The following is a 7088-nucleotide window of genomic DNA, read 5'->3' as shown; positions in this document are numbered from 1 at the left end:
AAAAATAACATAGTGGTCATTTAAATTTTGTCAAAACAATGTTATGTACTTGAGAAAGTGCTTAAAATTTATTATGTTAATAAAATGGACTTTTCTTAAGTGTGCAACTTACACCTTACACTTACGCCTTTTCTGTTTGCTGTCCTGTTTCATGTTTATACCTTCCACTTACACTTTTTGTGTTGGTTGCATATGGTGTGCAACCTTAAGAGGTTGCACACCATAACAGAACCCTAATAAAATTCATCTGGACTCATCATGTTAAGATCTGGTTTGTCAATTCTCTATTTTAATTTAGAAGTTAAAAAATTATTAAAAAAATTAAAAAATCAATAATTTATATTAAAAAATCAAAAATTTCTTTTTTTTTTCTATATTTTACACATCTTTTCTGAAAAATTAAAAATCATTTCAAATATACTTTTTTATTTTATTTTATATTTTAATTAAAAAATTAAAATATTATTAAAATAACATATTTTCAAACGAGATTTAAGATTAGATCTAAACTATATATACTATTCTATACACATATTCTTAAATTTTGCATCGACCATGGATTTTGTAGAGAACTTCTAATAACACCCACCACTTTAATTCCTTTAAAGACCCACATGTACTACTTTAATTCTTCATAAGGTACAAGGTATACAATGCATACAATGGTGAGTTTAAAAAGAAATTAAAGGTGTATCACCATACATACGCGTGTACATACGTATACATTACTTTATATATAGTGAATAAATGGAAAAAGATTTGGACCCTTTGGGGGGTCACCCCACGACCCTCTTTTGCTCTTGATTAGTCATTTTTTTTTTTCTTTTTCCCCAATCACCCATCCTTCCGTGTGGGGGGTGGAAGTTTTGATGGCGTCTCAATCAACAATGCTGGGACTCTCAGTGGAGATGATCCAGCACCCCACTTCCACGTGGGGGTCGTGAGAGTAAAATAGAAAAAAATAAAATAAAATTTGAGCTAATCAAAAAATAATGGGGAGTGCTGAGGTTCATTGTCCAAGTCATTTTTGGGGTCTCAATCATATCTCTGAAGATATATCATAAATGTCAACTGAATTTTAAAATTTCATTTAGAAACATGTTATTTTAGTAATTTTTTTATTTTTTAATTAAAATATAAAGTAGAAAAAGTTAATATGTTTAAATTAATTTTTTTATAAAAAATATATATATAAAAAATAAAAAAAAAAGAAAAAATTTAATTTTTTTTATGAGTTATAAATTTTTTAATTTTTTTAATAATTTTTTTACTTCTAAATTAAAACAGTTACTGGTTACCCAAAGAGGCCTAAGTCAAAGCATTTCATGGGGCTCCAGGAATAGGGACGTTTGTCCCCCCCCCCCCCCCCCCCTCTCTCTCTCTCTCTCTCTCTCTCTCTCCATGTTCTCCCTTCACTTCACCAACTTGCACTTGCTGCTGCTGCTATAAATACAGTTCATTTTGCTCTCAAGTGTCCCCCACCACCACCATTCATTCATACTTTTCATGGGCTTTTTTCCTCCCTCTCTCTCTCTCTCTATATATATATATATATATGTTGACATGGATTGATGTATGTTTGTACAAATAAAAACAAGTAAAGAAGATTCTGTAAAGCTCAGGAGGGATAGCGCCATGGTTGATGGAAGGTTTTATTTTTCTTTATATTCTTCATCCTCCTCTCTTTAGCGCTGTCCATCCTGAGTTTCATGGCTTCTTCATACTATCTCTCTCTCTCTCTCTCAATGATGGCCACCCATCACCATCTCGGTACGTAACCTAAACTCATATTCTTGCTCATTTCATACTAACTATTTTTTTTTCTTTTTTAATAAAAAAAAAAAAGAAGTTGCGTTAGATTTTGACGAGTTTGGGAGACGTGGAGAATGGAACAAGACACCCCCCCAAAAAAAACACACCACCAAAATTATCGATTTTAGATTGTGGTGTTTTGTGTAGTCGGTAAAAAGTTAATTTTTTAGTGTTTTTAGTTTTTTTTGATGGTTTTTTTGGCTAAAAGAAGTTAATTTTTTAGTGACTTTGATTAGAGATTTTAAAAAAATTAATAAAAAATGTAATTAAAATATGAATGAAATATAATTTTATTTTTTTATTTTTTTAAATTTTTATCCGAATTTATGACGTAAAGACACTCTGTTTGGATAGAATTTAAAAAGAGAAAAGAAAAATATATGTAAAATGTAATTATATTTTGTTAAAAAAATTGCAAATTAGTGGAATGATCTCAAAAAAATTACAAAATCATGGAAAAGTTACACTTTAATTGTTAAAGTTGATAAGGTTTACCATTGATTTGTAATTTTATTTCACTCTTTCCACTTATTTGTAATATTTTATCTACTTTTTTCATTTCTCTTTCTAAATTCCTACATCTTAAATCCATGCTCCAAACATGTTCCAAACATAGCTCTGATGTGAAGATTTTTGAAGAATTAGTGATTTCGGTGATAAGATATTTCGGTGATAGTGTAACATTGCTTGTGTGAAATGGGTCACTTTAAAGTGCTTAATTTAACCTATAAATTCGAACAATATAAGAAGATGTTATAATGGTATACGGATGCTGACTGTCAATGGACTGTCCATAAATAAAAGTGGATAATTATAATTTTTACTTCTATAGTTTAGTCTAAATTTTATTTTAAACAATGTTAACTGTAAATTTTAAATTTAGTTTTAATTCAGTTCTAACATGAGCACGACACATAAATATGAAAAGCTAGGTGTTAAAACTCATGACATGTATGTTATATAAGGAGTACACGCATAAAATTTTTAATATAATTTGGATGAAATAATCAAATTAAAATTAGATTTACAAGTTTAGGCACATGCATGGTTCCAATTGAAAATTTAAAAAAATTTGAGTCAAATTATGAGTTGTGTAATTTACTCAAAAAGTAAATCACAAAAAATTTAAACTCAAAACAATTTTACATAATTTTATTAACATCTTATACAATATTTTTTTTTGTATATCAAACAATACCATTAGCATTTTGTTGGAGTAGTAAAAACCACAATATTCACTAGTGGAGGTGAGATCTTCATATTTCAAGACAAAAGCTGCAAAGTGGTACAGTTTTGTAAGAGTTGAGTGGAGGCTTGGATTTTTTTATTTTTATTTTTTACATGATTTTTTTTATAAAAAAATTTAGTTTATTGATATAATATTTCTTCTTATGTTTATTTTCTCAACAATGGTAGAGGGCCCTAATTTTTGTGGCTCAAATGGCTCGAATTTGTCAAAACGACGTCGTTTTGAGTATAAAACAACATCAAAATTGCCAAAACGACGTCGTTTTGGTAAATTTGAGCCATTTGAGCCACAGAAATTAGGGCCCTCAAACATTTTTCTTATTTTCTTCCTTTGTGGGGTCTTTTCTTTTTCTCCATATAGGTTTGGATCTTTATGGAAGTTTGTTTATCTTTTTTTGACATTTTGTAATATTATTGTATTATATTGATTTGATCTGTTATCCATTTTGTAATAAAAAGTTTCTTTCTGATCTAAAAAAAAAAAAAAAACTAAGAAATTAACCACGGTAAAATATCACAAAAAATAATGTAGGATCAAAAATCATTTTAAGTGTGACACCTACCATATAGGTATTGAATTTGTACCACACATTTTATTTCTTTGAATTTTTTTCGTAATTAATATTTATTAAGAAGGAAAAATTGTTTTATTTATCTGTCTTAATATTTTACCTCAATAGACTCTTGGAGAATTAAAGACACTCTAATAGAAGATGGAAGAATAGAGATAGATTATCTCGGTCCACAATTTGGTCCACAATTTAGATAGGAGGGTATTTATTGGGCTTGTGGGACTTATTACAAGTGTCATTTTAAAATTTATTTTTGCCAATTAAAAAAATTTTGGTCTCCATTTCTATAGCTTTTGACGACTAAATTTTTTTTAGTCATCAATTGTGGTCGTCGAATGTGCATTTTGTTGTAGTGATTCGAATCGTATATTTTATCGAGTACTTCATATATGTCATTCACACAAAAAATAAAGTTGATTTGAAAATCGTAAGTTATTCAATTTATATCACATTTGTCATTAAAAAAAATAAATGACAATTGTATTTTTAAAAATAAATTTAATTTTTGTGTCAAACGTGATAAATTGAATAAGTTATTAGTATTAAATTCATTTAATTTTTTTTTTATGAATAATATTAGAAAAGGTTTGGCTTCCTTCCAGTCCTTGGATCGAACTAGATGGTGCTGTTAGGCCTATGGGGGTTTATCACGGGTCTCGTTTTGATAATTTGAACCGTTTAATATGTAAAACTCGTCGAGCACTATATATCTGTAAAAATTCACGTTGATCAAATATCGATAATTATGTGATCAAATCAATTTTGTATAAAAAAAATAGACGGTGAAAAAAATAAATAATTGACAAAAATGTGATCCGTTAAAATAAGTATTGATATCTGATCAACGTAATTTTGTTACAAGTATATAGTACTCAATGAATTATATATATAAAACAGTTTAAATGATCAAAACGAGATCCGGAGTGGACCAACGAATCCAACAGCCTCCTCAAGTTTTGACTATGAACAGGAATAAAGCCCATAGACCGAAGGAATCACTTCTGTAAGGACTTTTCTTAAGTGTGCAACTTACACCTTATACTTACGTCTTTCTGTTTGCTGATGTTTTATGTTTACACCTTCCACTTACACCTTTTGTGTTGGTTGCATATGGTGTGCAACCTTAAGGGGTTGCACACCATAACAGGACCCCTTCCGTAAAGACTATGAACAATTATAATTCAGTGCAAGGTTTTAAAATATTGTAAATCAGTGATAAAATTTACTAATTTTAAAAAATGAAGTGAAACATTTCTATGATTTCTTAAAGTTTTTAGTCTGACCATGGATTGGTAATTTCGTCCAAGGATTATGCCCATTTCTTTTTCCTTTTTGTTTTTTCTTTTGATGATAAATTCAAGATATATCCATTATTATTGTTATTATTATTATTATTATTAGGGTCATGCTACTATCCACACCCCATTGGGCATGTGTACTAATAACTATATACAAATTATATTATTTATGAGGTTGATTATTATAAATATCATAATTAAATTCTATTTCAATCATAAATAAAAAAAAGAAAGAAAATTATAACTAAACATTATATAAGGTCATAATAAAAAATGTCATAATTAACATTACAATTATCGTTTTTTTGTTTCTCTCTTTCTAAACTCGAAGCTTCTCTTTATAAGCATTCCTCTAAGCATTCTACTGGGTGTGACACCAGAGAAGGATAGAGTGGAGAGGGCTTCTGATCGCCGACCTCTCTCTACTCCTTTCACTCTTTTACTTTTTTAAAAAAAAAAAAAAAATCTTTTTGCTTAATAACATTGAAAGCTTGTTCTTTCAATCCTTTTAGCACTGTTACCACCATATCGCCACCAAATTTGCCACCTTCTCACCTTCATGGATCTATTCTTACTAGATCTGTCTAATCTCATTTAGATATGGCTCTAGCCACCGGTGTTGGCGTCACCTCTTTCTCTTTTCGATCTTCCAGATATGATGTTTGGCTTGCACCAAAACTTTCACTCTTGTCGCTCAAAACTTTAAGATCTGGTTTCAGATCTTTTCACAATCTAAAGATCGACGTTGCTTAACCCGTTCGTTTTACCTTAGGTGGCCACTTCAATGTCAATGTTCTATCTTTGACCAGTGGAGGTGGGGTCTTCAGATTTTAAGTTGAAGGTTGCGGTGTAATGGAGCTTTGGATGCGTTTGGTGATTTAGATTTGATTGCTTTCGGTTATTTTATTTTATTTTTTTATTATTTGCTATAATAATCATTCTTATGTGGAGATTGTCTTTTTTATGAAATTTTTTTCTCTTCCTCTATGGAGGTTAGGATTTTTCCTCCATACAGGCTTATCATCTCTTTATGAGATTTTTTGTTACCGCTATTGTTGGCACCATAAATCTGTAATTTTTTGCAGGACACGTGGTATTCTCTTATTCATTTGGAAGTTAAAAGAAGTTATAGAGATGATGGAGAATATGAAGGACAAAGTGGATGAGTGGAAGGACACATGGCAAGACAAGAATAAAAATGAAAAAAAATGAATAGTTACTAAGTAGTTATTGCTGTATTTTTTTCTCTATAAATGGCCCTTAATGGCTACATTGTAAAGGGCTAGAACTTAAATCAAAGACACTCGATTTCAATATTTCTTGTCATTTTCCTTATCTTAGGAGTAGTTTAACGTAGATTTGTATTTCGAAGCATTTATTTTCAGCATTTTCATTTCGATGCATTTTATGCACTTCCTTTTCGAAGCATAGGAGTAGAGGTAAGTAATTATTACTTTGATTGTTCACTCAATCGTCGTTCTTCGTCCCTCATTCTTCTTTTAATTTTTCTTTTCTCTACATTTTGGCAATTTTGAAGTCCTCTTTGTTGAGGCAAAAGAACCGTGAAGCATTTATTTTCAGCATTTTCATTTCGATGCATTTTATGCACTTCCTTTTCGAAACATAGGAGTAGAGATAAGTAATTATTACTTTGATTGTTCACTCAATCGTCCTTCTCCGTCCCTCATTCTTTTTTTAATTTTTCTTTTCTCAACACTTTGGCAATTTTGAAGTCCTCTTTGTTGAGGCAAAAGAACCGTCAACGCAATCGCTTGATAATTGGCTTGAATTTAATCTGTAAGGATTTTTCAATCCTTGTTGGCACGCTCGCATTTATGATATTTTCTTTCGTAGGAAAAATAAGCCAACAATTTTTAGCACGCCCGGTGGGACAGCCAAGTGTAAGAAATGACAAACTATTTGGATTTCGCCATTCGAACTTGTCAATATGAAATATATTGGCGTGAAAGAGAAATTTTGGATCTTCAAGAAGAGATCCATTTTCTTGATGAAATAAACTTTCATCCTTTACAATATTATTTGGTGAAAGAAAAAAGACACCATTTAATTGGAGAAATTCATCAACTTGATATGAAAATTCGCCAGTGGAATGATGAGTTATCAACTCTCACTACTAAGTCTTTAACTGAGGCTTTAA

At 30.0% G+C, this 7088-nt stretch overlaps 1 long non-coding RNA gene across 1 annotated transcript; it reads left to right on the top strand.

Annotated features, from left to right (window-relative positions):
• The first annotated feature begins 1523 nt into the window (after positions 1–1523).
• LOC145801590 (uncharacterized) lies at positions 1524–6330 on the top strand. The gene is made up of 2 exons (XR_014343204.1): positions 1524–1770; positions 6016–6330. It is a non-coding gene; the product is annotated as an uncharacterized LOC145801590 (long non-coding RNA).
• Positions 6331–7088: the final 758 nt, after the last annotated feature.

The sequence above is a fragment of the Camellia sinensis genome, chromosome 10, assembly GCF_055761805.1.
Source record: "Camellia sinensis isolate YWXY chromosome 10, ASM5576180v1, whole genome shotgun sequence".
Classification (NCBI taxonomy): Eukaryota; Viridiplantae; Streptophyta; class Magnoliopsida; order Ericales; family Theaceae; genus Camellia; species Camellia sinensis.
The sequence above is the reverse complement of the archived record's forward strand: the minus strand, read 5'-3'. Positions and strand labels throughout refer to the sequence as shown.